The sequence below is a fragment of the Orycteropus afer genome, unplaced genomic scaffold, assembly GCF_000298275.1.
Source record: "Orycteropus afer afer isolate SDZICR_OR568_19922 unplaced genomic scaffold, OryAfe1.0 scaffold00065, whole genome shotgun sequence".
Taxonomy (NCBI): Eukaryota; Metazoa; Chordata; class Mammalia; order Tubulidentata; family Orycteropodidae; genus Orycteropus; species Orycteropus afer.
Window position 1 is genome coordinate 1,201,064 of NW_006921652.1, and position 15,233 is coordinate 1,216,296.

General features: G+C 42.9%; 1 pseudogene; it reads right to left on the reverse strand.

Annotated features, from left to right (window-relative positions):
* Nucleotides 1-9,046: 9,046 nt before the first annotated feature.
* On the reverse strand, nt 9,047-9,755 carry LOC103196354 (annotated as a pseudogene).
* Between the last annotated feature and the right edge of the window lie 5,478 nt (nt 9,756-15,233).

The following is a 15,233-nucleotide window of genomic DNA, read 5'->3' on the forward strand; positions in this document are numbered from 1 at the left end:
ATGAGTCTTTTCCAGTTGGTTGGTAAAGATTATAGCCTTGGAAACCCTATGGGGCAGTTCTATTCTGGCCTACAGGGTTGCTATGAGTCAGAATAGACTCCATGGCAACAAGTTTTTTGGTTTATCCAGTATCGCAGGACATTAAAAAATAAGATACCCTATCTTAAAGTGGCAGTTTCCTCTGACAAGCTCAAAGAACATTAAAAGAATCCATCCACAAGCATTTATGGAATGCTCTAGGTAATCCTCAAAATCCTTGCAGAGATGTTGCTGGAACTTCACCCAGGGTAGCTAAGAAAATCCAAAAGGCTTTTCTGCCCTAAAATGACTGGCCTAGAGGTGGTTGTGTATTTTAACAGCTGCAGGGGTTATTGGGTTGTAATCCGTGGGTGACCATCTGCAGTCCCCATCATGATCTCCTCCAGCTGGTGTAACTGGATGGTAGTCAGTGAAGGCCTTGGCAAGGTCGGGGGAGAGGCAAGACAGGCTACTCAGAGGGCACCTGGGCATCCGCTTGGTGGCTGTGGTGTAATGTTTGCCCAATGCCCTCAGGAGGGAGTGGGCAGGGCATGCTGTGGCTTGTGCCCCTGGACTCTTTCTTTGGGACCTGCCCAGCTAGCTCTGTTGGTGGTGACCTGGGAATGAAGGTGTAAGGGTCCTGTGCAGCCGAGTAACTAGGCAGGAGCTAGGTTGTCTAAGTAGGCATCTCACTCACACCTAAGGTAGTGTTGCAGGCATGTCATTTTCAAAAAGTCCACTGGGAAGGATTTTCTACAACAAAATCACATTTTCTCATACATTTCCATTATAAACTGTAGCAGGCTTACAGTTGACATGCTGTTTTGGGTCAGTGAAATACACACACAGTTTTCTCTATTTTCTGTTAACAGATCTTATCTCCTTTCCAGCCCCCATTTATCTGATGCAGAAAACCCTAGACCTTGCCAATTAAATTGATTTTAGCTTCTTCTGGTTTAAAATTTGGATACTTTCGGCTTCAAAGTGTCTCCTTTGGGTGAACATTCAGTTTTTCAGGCCTCCTCCTGCTTCCTCTTATATATAATTTTTCATTTCTCTGGGCTGCCACCAGGGCTCAGGCAGGAAGGGCCTCTGGTCTTTGTGGGGTTGTCCAGGCCTTCTCTGTGATGTGATGCTGCACGACTTGTTGGCTCTGGCCCTGGGTGCCCTCTGTGGAAGGCTGGTTGGTTACTTCTGGCATCAGGCACCATTTGCTGATGATGGTCAAGGATTTTTTCTTATTTCCACCATGAGGTTCCCGTCTCAATTTCCTAGGGTAGCCATAGCAAAGTAGCACAAAGTAGGTGGCTCTAAAGAACAGAAATTTATTTTCTGTTTGTACAGCTCGGGAGGCTAGAAATCCAAATCAGGGTATTGGCCATGTCGATTCCTTCTGAAGGCCCTGAGAGGATAGGAATTGTCCTAGGCCTCTCTCTTAGCTTCTGGTGGCTGCTGGCAATCCTTGTTTTTCATTCCTTTGCTGTTTATAAATGTACCTCTATCATCACATGGTGTCTGTCTTCCCTCTGTGTGTCCTTCTGTTTCCTACTCTGTTTTCCCCTTTTATAAAACATCACTCAGAAGGTATTAAGACTAGGATTCACTGTCGTTTGACTTAACTAATAATGTTAACAACAAAACTCCTCTATTTCCAAATAAGGTCACATTCCCAGGTATAGGGGTTAGGATGCCAGCATACCTTTCTGGGGGACACCATTCAGTCTATCACAGTCCCCGTGTTCTGAGTCCCTCTAGTTTCAACCCCAGGTCTCTTTGTGTCCGCAGACTCTCTGAACATTTTCCAGCCCTCGACATGGCGGTAGACACTGCTGACTCCTGCTTACTGCCCATAGGCTCTGGACCACTAGCCCCTCTGCTGTAAACTCCCAACTGCTCTTGTGCCTTATTGGCCACCATCCTGAATGAGGGCTCTTCTCAGAGAATGCTTGCACTTGGGACCCCAACCTTGGGGACCTTGGACTCTCCTTCCTATTAAGTAGCATTATTTTAAAGCCCAGGATAGTGAGAACAGTTTTTCTCTATCTCAGGACCCAGACAGGGTTCATCCCTAGTCTTGTCCTTACCATTTTTCTGCTTGCAACTCATGGTTTTATTTTGTTCTCTAGCTATGAGAAAACTATACCCTGACATCAAATTTTACAACACCTTTACATTATGGCTTAGAGTAAAATTCTATGCTGTGATCTCAAGTTTCATGTGGAATTTAGAAAGCCTTTTTTTTTGTCTGAATAAAACCTGGCTTTCACGACTCTTTTCCCTTTATGAATCTTAACAATTGTGTGTTGAAACTCTGAGCTCTCTGAGCTGGGGGTAAGAGGTTCTCCCTTCACCAGGTGCCTGGGGGTGGTGGTAGTTACTATGTCAAAAATTCTTCCTTGCATATTCTTTCTTGGATTTGTTGTGCATTTAAGGCATTAAAATCAGTCTTATCATGTAATAAGCTCCAATAATTATACATTTAATTTCATTGATTAACATCAGCCTTATAGGTATACATCTTTTAAAAAATTATTGAGGTAAATTTATGTAACATAAAATGAACCATTTTAAAGTGATATTTAGTGTATTCATGAGGTTGTGCAACTACCACCTCTCTCTAATTTCAAAACATTTTCGTTACTGCAGGAAAACCCCTGTGCCCACCAAGTACATTTCTTCCTCCCCGTTCCCTGCTCTTCTCATCCCCTGATAACCACGAATCTGCTTTCTGTCTCTGTGGATTTACCTATTCTGGGCTATATCACACAAAAGGAGTCATATAATAAGTGGCCTGCTGTGTCTGTCTTCTTTCACTTAGCATTATATTTGGAGGTTCATCCAACTTTTAGTATGTGTGAGAACTTTGTTCCTTTTATGGCTAAATAATATTCCATTAGGAGCTCTGCTTGCATGTGGTTAAGGCATTTGGCTGCTAACCAAAAGTTCAGCTGTTTGAACCCACCAGCTGCTCTGCAGGAGAAAGATAAGGGAGTCTGCTTCTGTAAAGATTTACAGACTTGGAAACCCTATGAGGCAGTTCTGCTCTGTCCTATAGGGTCACTATGAGTCAAAACAGGAGCTCTAGTAGCATAGTGCCTAAGGCACTTGACTACTAACCAGAAGGCTGGCGGTTCAAACCCACCAGCCACTCCTCGGAAGGAAGGTTGGGCAATCCTACTTCCATAATGATACTGCCTCGGAAACCCAAGGAGGGGTCGCTATGAGTCAGGGCCGACTTGACGGCAAATAACAACAACAACAACAACATGAGTCAAAACAGACTCAGTGGCACTGTTTTTTTTTGTTGTTCTTTAATAGTCTGTTGTATGGATGTACCATATCTTGTTCACAGATTCATCCATTGATGGACATTTAGGTTGTTTCCACCTTTTGACTACTATAAGTAATGCTACTATGAATGTTCATGTTCTAGTTTCTGGGTGGACATATGTTTTCCTAGGAGTGGAGTTGCTATGGTCCTATGGTAATTTTGTGTTTCACTTTTTGAGGAGTCACAAACTGTTTTCTATAGGGCTGTACCATTTTATAATTCTACCAGCAAAGTACAAGAGTATATATGTCCTTGGAAACAATTAGTTCAAGGGGCTGGTGGACCATATGAACCTCGGTCTCCACAACCCTGAGACCAGAAGAATTAGATGTTGCCAGATCACCACTGTCAACCACTCTGAAAGGGATCACAGTAGAGATTCTAGATAGAGTGGGAAAAGAATATGCAATAAAACTCAAAATAATAAAACAGATCAGGCTTATTGGTTTGACAGAGACTGGTGGAACCTCCGAGACTGTGGCCCTTAATCACTCTTCAATCTGAGAACTGAACTCAGCCCATGGCTCAACTTTCAGCCAAACAAGAGACAGGCCTATCAGATAAGCAGTAACACCAGGGAGGTGTGTACTCTTTTGAACAATTAACCATACAAGAGCAAAAGGGCAGCATTTGCCAGGGATAAAGTTCAGAAGGTAGGAATAGATAGAAAAGAAGGATAAAGGGAAATGGTAACTGCAGGGAGGAATTGAGAAGAGAGCTGTTAATTTGTGGCGATTGCAATCAATATCACAAAACAAAATGTGTATGAACTGTTGAATGGAAAATCAAGTTATCTGTAAACTTTTACCCAAATCACAATAACAAAAACATTTTTTTTTAAAGAGTATAAATGCCTTGTGTTTTAAAGTTCACCTATAAGTCAACTTGCAGCATCCTGCATCACTTAATCATTGATCAACATAGGCCAACCACAAGCACTCCCACATGGTTCACAGCAATCTGTTTTGATAGACACCACCTCCTCACTCCTGGTCATAGCTGTCATGTACGGTTGTGCAGCCTGTACACAGCACAGCTCCACATTCGTACTACAATGTGAATGGCACCCCCTGGATTCCTGCTCCCACCACAGTCTGTGTGATTCCATTTCAACCTGATTCACTCCTGGGCCTCTCATCCTTTCTTCATTCTGCCCCTCCACCCCTGGGGTTGGACTGGACTCACTGGTGAAACTTTTGGCTTTCTCTCCCATCTCTCTGACTTTCCCGCTAGCAGTTGGGCTCCAGATTTCCTCTGGAAGGATACCCTGCCCCATTTGGCTATTGGGCACCCATCCCCTGACTTGGATCAAAACCATGCCTGGGCCCACAGACTTCCAGTAAGCTTGTGTGGGAGAGTTCTGGACAGCCTGAATTTCAGAGAAAATAGTTGTGCTTTAAAAAAAAAAAAAAAAAATCTGGGCTCAATCAAATAAGAATTTAAAAGTGCCTAAAACATTGCTCCATTTCCTCTCTGGGTGATTGGACCAGCATGGGGTAGTGGGAATGGCTCTGTGTCAGAAGTCAGGGCTCCTGGGTTTGACTTTGAGCTCTGCCAGTACATAGCTCTGACCTCTGGGTAAACTTTTTGACCTCTGCTTTCAGTTCCTTCATTGATAAAAGGAGCAACTCATCAGATGTTGTTGAAGGTCCCCCTAGGAATGGATGGTGTTTAAAGGAGTGTTTTCCGTGAGACATTAATAATGTTACTGAAATTTACAAGTTCAAGGACCAAACCTTAAGATATATTAAAAGCTACAATTCTTCCAAAGGAAGAGGAGTGCATGTTGAACTGAGTAATGCAAACAATTAACGTGCTCAGCGGCTAACTGAAAAGTTGGAGGTTCAAGTCCACCCAAGGGTGCCTTAGAAGAAAGGCCTGGCTATCTACTTACAAAAAATTAGCCACTGAAGACCCTATTTGGCACAGTTCTAGGGCACACACAAGATTGTCATGAGTCACAATTAACTAGGTTTGAAAGAGCCCCCATTACCCTCTTCTCAATCATGTCCTCTGATTGTTCCATTCACTTTTATTCAGAGACCCTGATGGAAAAGAGAGAGGCTTCAGAATGAGAACACCTCATTCCTTAAGGGTTGCTCCTTGGTTGCTTCCAGGCTCCCAACACTGTGAGTCTGGTCATTAGCATCTATAGCGCCCCCTGCTGCCCTGGAGATGCTACAGCTCTTGTAGCCCTCGGCTGCATGAGCTGAGCTTGTGCTCTGAGGTCAGCTGGGCAGTCTTGTCAGCAGGAGTAGCCAAGGTGACCTCCCTTAGGCTCAGCCTTAACACCTGTCCATGGCTCTTCCTGATCCAGAAGCATGATGGTGCAGGGCTAACAGCCTTAACCAAGGAAAATGTTGATACAGAACAACCTCGAAACCATCTTTTCCTGGGTGGCAGTAACCTAGACTCTTTAGATGAAGCCCTCTTCTACATGCTTCCTGCAGGGCCTCCAGAAGCCTGTGCCCACCTGTCAGGGGCATCAGTGTTGCCATGGCCTCTATATGCCCCCTGAGTGCAGCCTCTGTCCATACCTAGTAAGCCAAGGCACAGCCCACTTTTGCAGCATTGGGCAAGATGACATAGGCGACAGGGAGATAGCAGGGAGGGGGGACTGCCTAAGGTGAACAGGAGTGACTATGACTCAGCTCCAGCCAGAAAGTGAGTCCAACAGAGCCAGGTAGCAGATTTCTCAAGAGAATTGGTGATCTGCACTTTCTAAAAGAACTATCTCAGATTTAAGGAACTCTGTGTGGGCCAATACTGTATCACACAAATCACAGGCACCTGAGGGCCTCTGTAGCCAGGCCTCCTTGGTAAGGGCTGCTCAGGGCTAGGTCTGGCTTCTCCAGGCAGACAGACCCCTTTTGGGTATTGTTTCTCTTGATTGTCTGAACATCTGAAGGCTGATGTTCCCAGGGTGACCTAACCCAGTGCTCTGGCTTGAAGCCTTGGGAACCAGCTTGTGGATGGAGCTACTGGGGTCCTGAACTTGATCAGAACTTAGTTGCTTTTGGTCATTTCCTCCAGGGTCAGCCCCAGCCAAAATATCACTGGCTGCTCTAGTTTCTACTTTTGCTTGGGCTTTTCCTTGGGGTCCTGCCCATCCTCAGGCTCCACCCTGTATTTATTTTCTCATGGCAACTGGATGACTGTAACTGATAAACCCTTCCTGGTTTTCCCTTCCTGGACTCTTGGCACACCAAGACCAGAAATCATTCATGATGTTAAAGGCTGAAGGTGCAGTTTTCTGTGCTGAAGGGGCTGGGGTCGTGCTGGATTGCTGCTTCCTGCATCAACATCATGCTTCACTGACGGATAAAACAGTCTGAGCCTCCCCAGACTTTTTCCTGGCCTGGACACAGCTGAGGCCAGCTTTGCAGTCTCCAGGTATGCAACCTCACAAGTTGCCACCTGGCCAGGGGCCTACTCTCAGATCTGATTTCCTGGCTTCTTCATTCCATGCACCATGGGTGAACGTGCTTCCCGTGGGTCCCTGGGATGCACCAGTAAACTCTATTCTCTTTCCTTTTTGGTCCACATGGTCATGAGATTGTGCAGCTGGTGAATTCTAGGCTTTCAAAGAAGTCCAAGCTGCCATGTTTGGTGTAGTTCACTTGGCTGTGAGGTGGGAGGGTGGTAGACAGGACAACAAAGAGGGAGAGGGAATGTGGGAAAGAAGGGTAGACAAGGGGGAAACTTGCTTTCGGCAGTGCTGTGGCGTGTGTAGACATCGTTTGGCTTCCACTGAAATTTGGAAGGAAGTGTCTGATGACTTCTATAAGGTGTATTTCATCTGCCACTAAAGCACTTAGTGGAGCATGTGCATGTGTGTGCATGTGCATGTGTCTGAGCTGCTGGGATGAGACAGTGTTTGGCTTCTTTTAAATTTTGTGAAAGGTATTTAGTGTCTCCATGTGTTCATTATGACATGTGGCAGCTTGAAGCTCAAGCTAACTGGCTGCATTGTTAGTGTTTTTGAGCCAGTGAGGGAATTATTGTCACAGGATTTTATGGTCAGCAACAGAGACATAACAACAACAACAACAACTGAGATACAGGAGCCCTGGTGGTGCAATGGTTAAACCCTTGGTGGCTAACCAAAAGATTGTCAGTTCGAACCCACCAGCCACTCTGCAGGAGGAGGTGGTAGTCTGCTTTGTAAAGATTTACAGCCTTGGGAATTCTATGGGGCAGTTCTACTCTGTCCTATAGGGTTGCTATGAGTCAGAATTGACTTGATGGCAATTTTTTTTTTTTTTTGAGGGACTTGTTGTTTATTTCAAAAGACACTTGTCAATTTTCAGTATCAAAATCATTGTATGATTGGTTTCTCTTTCTCCTAATAGCCCCCCAAAAAAGACCACATCAAAGGAGAGTACACTTTAAGCCAATAAGCTGCAGGATGCACACCTAACATACTTCACAGAAACTCACCAAAAAGGGGGAACTGGGAGCTCTGGTAGCATAGTGCCTAAGGCACTTGACTGCTAACCAGAAGGCTGGCAGTTCAAACCCACCAGCCACTCCTCAGAAGGAAGATAGGGCAATCTACTTCCGTAGTGGTACTGCCTCAGAAACCCAAGGAGGGGTCTCTATGAGTTGGGTCGACTTGATGGCACATAACAACAACAACAATGGGTGCATAAAGCACTTTACAACATCAGCACACTGCCAGCCGACAGACTGTAGAAAGAACTCACAGCCAGATGGGGTGGCTAATGTACCTCAACCCCAACAAAGTTTCAAAATAATATAAAATTTCAAAAAAGTTTTGTACATAGATATTCAAGATTTCTCCAGCACTGACTGATACAAAGCACTCTGAGATGGCACTTGAGAGACAGCAGCTTCAGAATAGGGTGATGAGATGAGTTTCATATGGCTAAATCAGTGGTAAAAACTTAATTTCCTTTTCTGTGTTTTTAAAAAGGCAGGGGCACAGGATCCATTCTGTGAGTGGTTGGGAAGAGGATAGAGAAGGATGGGGTAATGATTTGATCACAGACAGAAGTCTTAATTTGTTTGGTCACTTCTGACGAAAAGTAAAATAAAATAAAAATCACCTTGCTCCAAGATACCTTAAAGCTGAAAACGTGAACAGCACGTTAAAAACTTTTCTTGGCTAACTCCTGGAATCACCTTTCTGGTTTGGCTGTGCTTTATACAGAGCAATGGTTTCCATAGAGGGAGTTTTTCCCTTGGCTGTGTCTGGCTCTTAGTAAGGCAGGCTCATACTTCTTTCCCTCCTCTATGGAGAGGGCAATATGCATTAAGCTGAAAAGCTACCTTTCAAAAGTGAGAAAGGGATTAGATTGTTGCTTCAGAGCTGTGGAGTTATTTGGAATGTTTTACAAATGGCTGCTACTACAACAACAAAAGTAATTACAAAATGTGTACATCACAACATGCCTTTGAAGACACTTGCATTGTGCTCAGGTTCCCTTAAATGTTGTTCCCAAACATGCTCAGCCGCCGGCCCAGCTGGAATCTCTGGGGAGAGGCAGAGATAGTTGGCAGGAAAAAAAAAAAGATGTGACGGGGAAAGAAGGGAGAGAGGACATTGAGAGGAGAAAGGAAAGCAGCATTCCAGTTAAAGATCAGCCCTCAATTTAAAGGTCAGCTTTGGGCAGGCTGGCCTCAGGTGAAGTGGGGATCAAGGGGAGGAGCAGCGGCAGGGGGTACTGGGGTGCTCTATATCTCATTCAGGTCAAGCAGAGTCTGGTCCAGCATCCTTTGTGTACAGAGGTGCTCCTCTTTGGTACATTTCAGTTTATCTTCCAAATCATCCGTTGTCTTTTCCAGCTTGGCTACTGATCTCTCAGCAAACTCAGCACAGGTCTCTGCCTCCTTGAGTTTATCAGTAAGAATCTTTATTTCTTCCTCATATTTGTCTTCTTTTTGAGAGTACTTTTCTTCAGCAGCACTCAGACACTTCAGGTTCTGGGCCATGAGTCTGATCTGCTCATCCATCTCTCGGCAACGGGACTCTGTCTGCTCAGCTCCTTCCTCTGTACGTTCCAAGGCCCCTTCAGTAATCACCAATTTACGAGCCACCTCCTGGTTTACCTCTTCTGCAATGTGCTCAGTTGGATTTCCTGGAGTTCCATTTTTTCTTCATCTTTCAAGGCCCAGTGTTCAATAACCTTCATACCTCTCACATGCTCATCAGCAGCTTCCTCTGCCTCCTCCAGCTTTTGCAGGGCAGTGGCCAGGCGCTCCTGAACGCGGTCAACCAGCTGGATTCCACGATTCAAAGAAGCCACCTCAGCCTCAGCCTGTTACCGTGCCTGCCTTTCCCCACTTCCCGCGGCAGGCGCTCCGCCCTCTCCTCTGCATCATCTGCCTGCTGCTGCAGAACCTGGACCTTGCGCATCGCCTCCATGGTGGTAATCCTGGCCATGGTGCCCAAGAAGCTTTTGCTCACGCTCGGATTCTTGCCTCCTCCGCTCGGCGTTGTAGCCGCTTCTCCGTTTTTTTTTTTTTTTTTTGGTTTAATTTAGAGATACCTGCTATGAGAAGCACTGGGCACTTTATCTTTTTCTAGGGGCATCTTAACACTATTTTGAGGTTATTTGTTTTTGGTGTGTCGATGTCCTTTCCACTCAGTAAATTTCTTACCAAAGGGCACTGCGTGACTTTTTTGATAAAACTGGAATTCTTCCTGGGGTTGCTTGTACAGATAGAGTGTGCACATGGGGAAGGTTTCCTTTGTCCCTACAATAGGCAGTGTGTTAAGGTCTGGTCCAAACAAAGGACTTACGCTTTGATTTATGACTAAGGCTTTCTCAGTTCTGACTTCTGACATGAAGAGATTCCTAAGCTTGCCTGGGGACTTGGTCCAGGTCCTTGATCGCTGTGTGGAGACCAGGCTGAAGAAGAGAAGTGGGTTTGGATTTTGTGTGTGGGAATTCTCCTTCTCAGGGGGTTCTTTCTTGGAAGCCTGGCTTGGTTGGTCTCCTGGTGAGGGCCCAAATGGTTCTTCTTCAGTGAAAATGCAAACCAATGTTTGGTGGGAGGTTTTTAAGACAGGGGGCTGGATGACATCTTGTCTCAGTCAGCCCCCACAGCTCTTTGTTGGCTGGCCAGCTGGCGTAGACCTTCTGTGCAAGGAGGGATATTGGTTGCCCAGGAACAGCAAGGGGTACAGACTTCACTGTTTTGCCGAATTTTAAATTTGAATTGTTTTATTATTATTAATTTTTAACTTTTATTGTGGTGAATACATGCACAAGACATTCGCCAACAAAACAACTTCCACATTTACAGCTCAGGGACATTGATTACATTTTTCATGTTGTGCCACCATTATTGCTATCCTTTTCCAAAATATTCCACCACTCTGGTAACATAGTGCCTAAGGCACTTGACTGCTAACCAGAAGGCTGGTGGTTCAAACCCACCAGCCACTCCTCGGAAGGAAGGTTGGGCAGTCTACTTCCATAGTGATACTGCCTCGAAACCCAAGAAGGGGTCACTATGAGTCGGGTCTGACTCGAGGGCATATAACAACAACAACAACAACATTAGCATAAACTCAGTGAGCCCCTTCCCCCCCCAAAAAAAGACTTTTCCTTTCCCCTCCTCCCTACCCCTGGTAACCACTAATAATCTTTGCTTTATCTTTGTTTTCCCATCCTATCGAGAAATTTTCTCTCCCTTCCCCTCCCATCCCTGGTAACCAATGAAGAAACTTTCCTTCTATGTATTAACCTTTCCTTGACTTTTTACAATAGTGGACTAATACAATATTTGTCCTTCTGTGATTGACTTATTTCACTCAGCAGAGTGTTCATCCATGTTATGTGGTGTTTTGCAGATTCTGTATTATTCTTTAGGATTGCATAGCATTCCATTGTGTGTATATACCACAGTTTATCTGTTCCTTAGTTGATGGGCACTTAGGTTGTTCCCATCTCTTTGCCATTGTGAATAGTACTGTGATGAACAGGGATGTGCATGTATCTATTCGTGTACTGGTTCTCACTTCTTTAGGACATAATACCTAGTAATGGGATTGCTGGGCGTGATAGGTAGAGCTGTGTGTTAACTTGGCTGGACCACAATTCTGTGTGGTTTAAGCAATTGTGATGTGGGTTGTTCCAATGATGGGATCAGATGTATATGTTTTGAGCAGCCAATCTGTTGAAAGGGAGTTTCCCTAGGGGTGTGGCCTGCTTCCAGTGTATTTACGGACATCCTGGGAAAAGAGGCATTATTCTGTGGATTGGAATTCTGTTGTGCTGCCTACAACTGTCCGTGAGCGAAAAATCCACCATTTGGCCTGGAGATCTTGGATTCGTCATTCGTTGGAGTCAACAGCCAGTATACTGCCTGCCAACCTTGAGCTCCTCAGCCCCTGCAACTGTGTAAGTCAGGAAAAGCCTCCAGCTTGACGTTTGATCCAAGAACTTGGGACTTGCCAGCTTCTATAGGTGTATGAGCCATTTTCCTAAGATAAATTTCCCTTTCTCTCTCTCTATAAGCTTTACTGGTTTTGTTTCTCTAGAGAATCCAGTCTAACACACTGGGTCAAATGGTATTTCTATTTCCAATATTTTAAGGAACTGTCATACGTATTTCCACAGTGGTTGTATCATTTTAAAGTCCCACCAACAGTGTATGAGGAGCCCCAATCTCTTCACATCCTTGCTAGCATTTGTTATTTTCTGTCTTGTTGAACTTTGCTATTAATGCTGGGATGAGATGATATCTCATGGTTGTTTTGATTTGCATCTCTCTAATGACTAATGATCATGAACATTTCTTCATGTGTTTGTTGGCTGCCTGAGTATCTTCTTTGGTGAAGTGTCTGTTCATGTCTTCTGCCCATTTTTTAAATTGGATTGTTTGTCTTTTTGATGTTGTTTGTCTTCATCTGATATGTCATTGCTGAATATATTTCCCATTCTGTAGCTTCTCTTTTAACTCTTTTGGAGAAGTCTTTTGATGCACGTGAGAGTCTAATTTTTAGAAGGTCCCAATCATCTAGTTTGTCTTCTGCTGTATCTTGAGTATTACTTGATAGTCTATTTATACCATGAATCAGGGACCCTAAGTTTGCCCGTATTTTTTCTTTGATGAACTTAATAGTTTCAGGTTTCACATTTAAGTCTTTGATCCATCTGGAGTTCCTTATTGTGTATAGTGTGAGGCATGGATCTTATTTCATTTTACTGCAAATGAATAACCAGTTTTGCCAGCGCCATTTGTGAAAGAGACTATCTCTTCCACGTTGAATATATTTCAACCTGTTGTCAAACGTCAGCTGACCATAGGTCAATTGATCTATTTCTAGGTTCTCAATTCTGTTTCACTGTTCTGTGTGTCTGTTGTTGCAACAATACCAGGCTGTTTTGACAACTGTGGCCGTGTAGTAAGTTTTGCATTCTGGGAGTGTGAGATCTTCTTCTCCTTTAGTAGTGCTTTGCTTATCCAAGGTCTCTTTAATTTTCATATAAAATTTTTGTTTGTTGTTATTTGCTGTTGAGTCAGACCCGACTCATAGCGACCCCTCCTTGGGTTTCCTAGGCAGTATCACTACAGAGGTAGATTGCCCTATCTTCCTTCCGAGGAGTGGCTGGTGGGTTTGAACCACCAGCCTTCTGGTTAGCAGTCAAGTGCCTTAGGCACTATGCTACCAGAGCTCCCTAGTGATTGATTTTTCCATGTCTTTAGATAATGTTGATGAAATCTGGATTGGGAATGCATTGAATGTATAGATTGCTTTGGGTATTATTGACATTTTCACAATACTCAATCTTCTTATCCATGAGCATGGCATGTTCTTCCATTTATGCAGATCTCTTATAGTTTCTTGAAGTAGAGTTTTGTAGTTGTCTTCATATAGGTCTTTTGTGTTACTGGAAAGATTTATTCCCAAGTATTTTATCTTTTTGTCAGCTAATACAAATGGTATTGATTTCCTTATTTCCTTTTCAGAGACCTCTTTGCTGGTGTAGAGGAATCCTACTGATTTTTGTATGTTGATCTTGTATCCTACCACTATGCTAAATCTCTCAATTAGTTCCAGTAATTTTCTTGCTGAGTCTGTTGGGTTTTCTAGGTATAGGATCATATCATTTGCAAATAGGGATAGATTTATTTCTTCCTTACCAATTTGGATGCTTTTGATTTTCCTTTCTTGCCTTATTGCCCTGGCTAGGACTTCAATACAGTGTCGAATAGAAACAGATAGAGGGCATCCTTGTCTTGTTCCTATTTGCAAGGGAAATGATTTCAGTCTCTCTCCATTGAAAATAATGTTGGCTGTTGGTTTTGCATATATGCCTTTTATTATGTTGAAGAATTTCCCTTCTATTCCTATTTTTCTGAGAGTTTTTTTTTTTTCTTTTCAATCAGGAATGGGTGTTGGATGCTATCAAATGCCTTTTCTTCATCGATTGATATGATCATGTGATTTTTCTCCTTTACTTTATTTATGTGATGGATTGTGCTGATGGTTTTTCTAATGATGACCTATCCTTGCATACCTGATATGAATCCACTTGGTCATAATGTATTATTATTTTTTTAATATGTTGTTGGAGTCTATTATCTAGAATTTTGCTGAAGATTTTTGCATCTATATTCATGAGGGATTTTGGCCTGTAATTTTCCTTTCTAGTGGTGTCTTTGCCTGGTTTGGTATCAGAGTTATGCCTGCTTCATGAAATGAATTTGGGAGGATTCCATCCTTTTCTATGTTCTGGAATATTTTGAGTAGGATTGGTGTCAGCTCTTCTTTGAATGGTTGGTAGAATTCTCCTGTGAAACCATCTGGGCCAGCACTTTTTTTTCCCTGGGGGGGTGGTAATTTTTTAATAACCTGTTCAATTTCTTCTTTTCTTATGGGTCTGTGCACATTTTCCACCTCAGTCTGTGTTAGTTTAGGTAAGTAGTATGTTTTTAGAAATCTGTCCATTTCTTCTGGGTTTTCAAATTTGTTGGAATATAGTTCTTCACAGTATCCTGATATTATTATTTTTATTTCTGTTTGTTCTGTTGTGACATCACCCATTTAATTTCTTATTCATGTTGTTTGCATCTTTTCCTTCTATTCCTTTGTAAGTTTGCCAGTGGTTTCTTGATTTTATTAACCCTTTCAAAGAACCAACTTCTAGTCTTATTGATTTTTTCTGTTGTCTTTCTATATCTGTTTTATTTATTTCTGCTTGAAACTTTATTATTTCTTTTTTCTGGTGGCTGTAGGCTTTCTTTGCTGCTCTTTTTCTAATTGTTGGAGATGTTAGGTTAAGGTACTGGTTTTGGCTCTTTCCTTTTTGATGTGTGTATCTATTACTATCAATTGCCTTCTCATCACTGCTTTTGCTGTGTTGCAAAGATTTTGGTATGTTGTGTTTTCATTCTTGTTTGACTCAAGGAATTTTTAATTTCTTCTATTAATCAGTCATTTTTAAGGAGGGTATTATTCAATTTCCATGCATTTGCTCTTTTCCCATTGGTCTTCCTGGTGTTGATTTCTAATTTTATAGCATTGTGATCTGAGAAGATGTTTTGTAGTATTTCAATGTTTTTAAATTTATTGAGGCTTGCTTTGTGATGTAACATAAGGTCTATCCTGGAGAATGTTCCATGTATGCTGGAAAAGAAAATATATTGTGCTGTTGTTTGGTGGAGTGCTCTGTAGATGTCTATAAGGTCAAGTTGGTTGATCATATTGTTTAGTTCTTCTGCATCTTTGTTGAATTTCTTTCCAGTTGTTCTGTCTTTGATTGAAAGTGGTGTATTAAAGTCTCCTACTATGACTGTGGAGTCATCTACTTGTCTTTTCAATTCTGTTAAAGTCTGATTTATGTGTTTTGGGGCTTTTTCATTGGGTAAGTATTTATTATGATTATGTCATCTTGTTCAATTGATC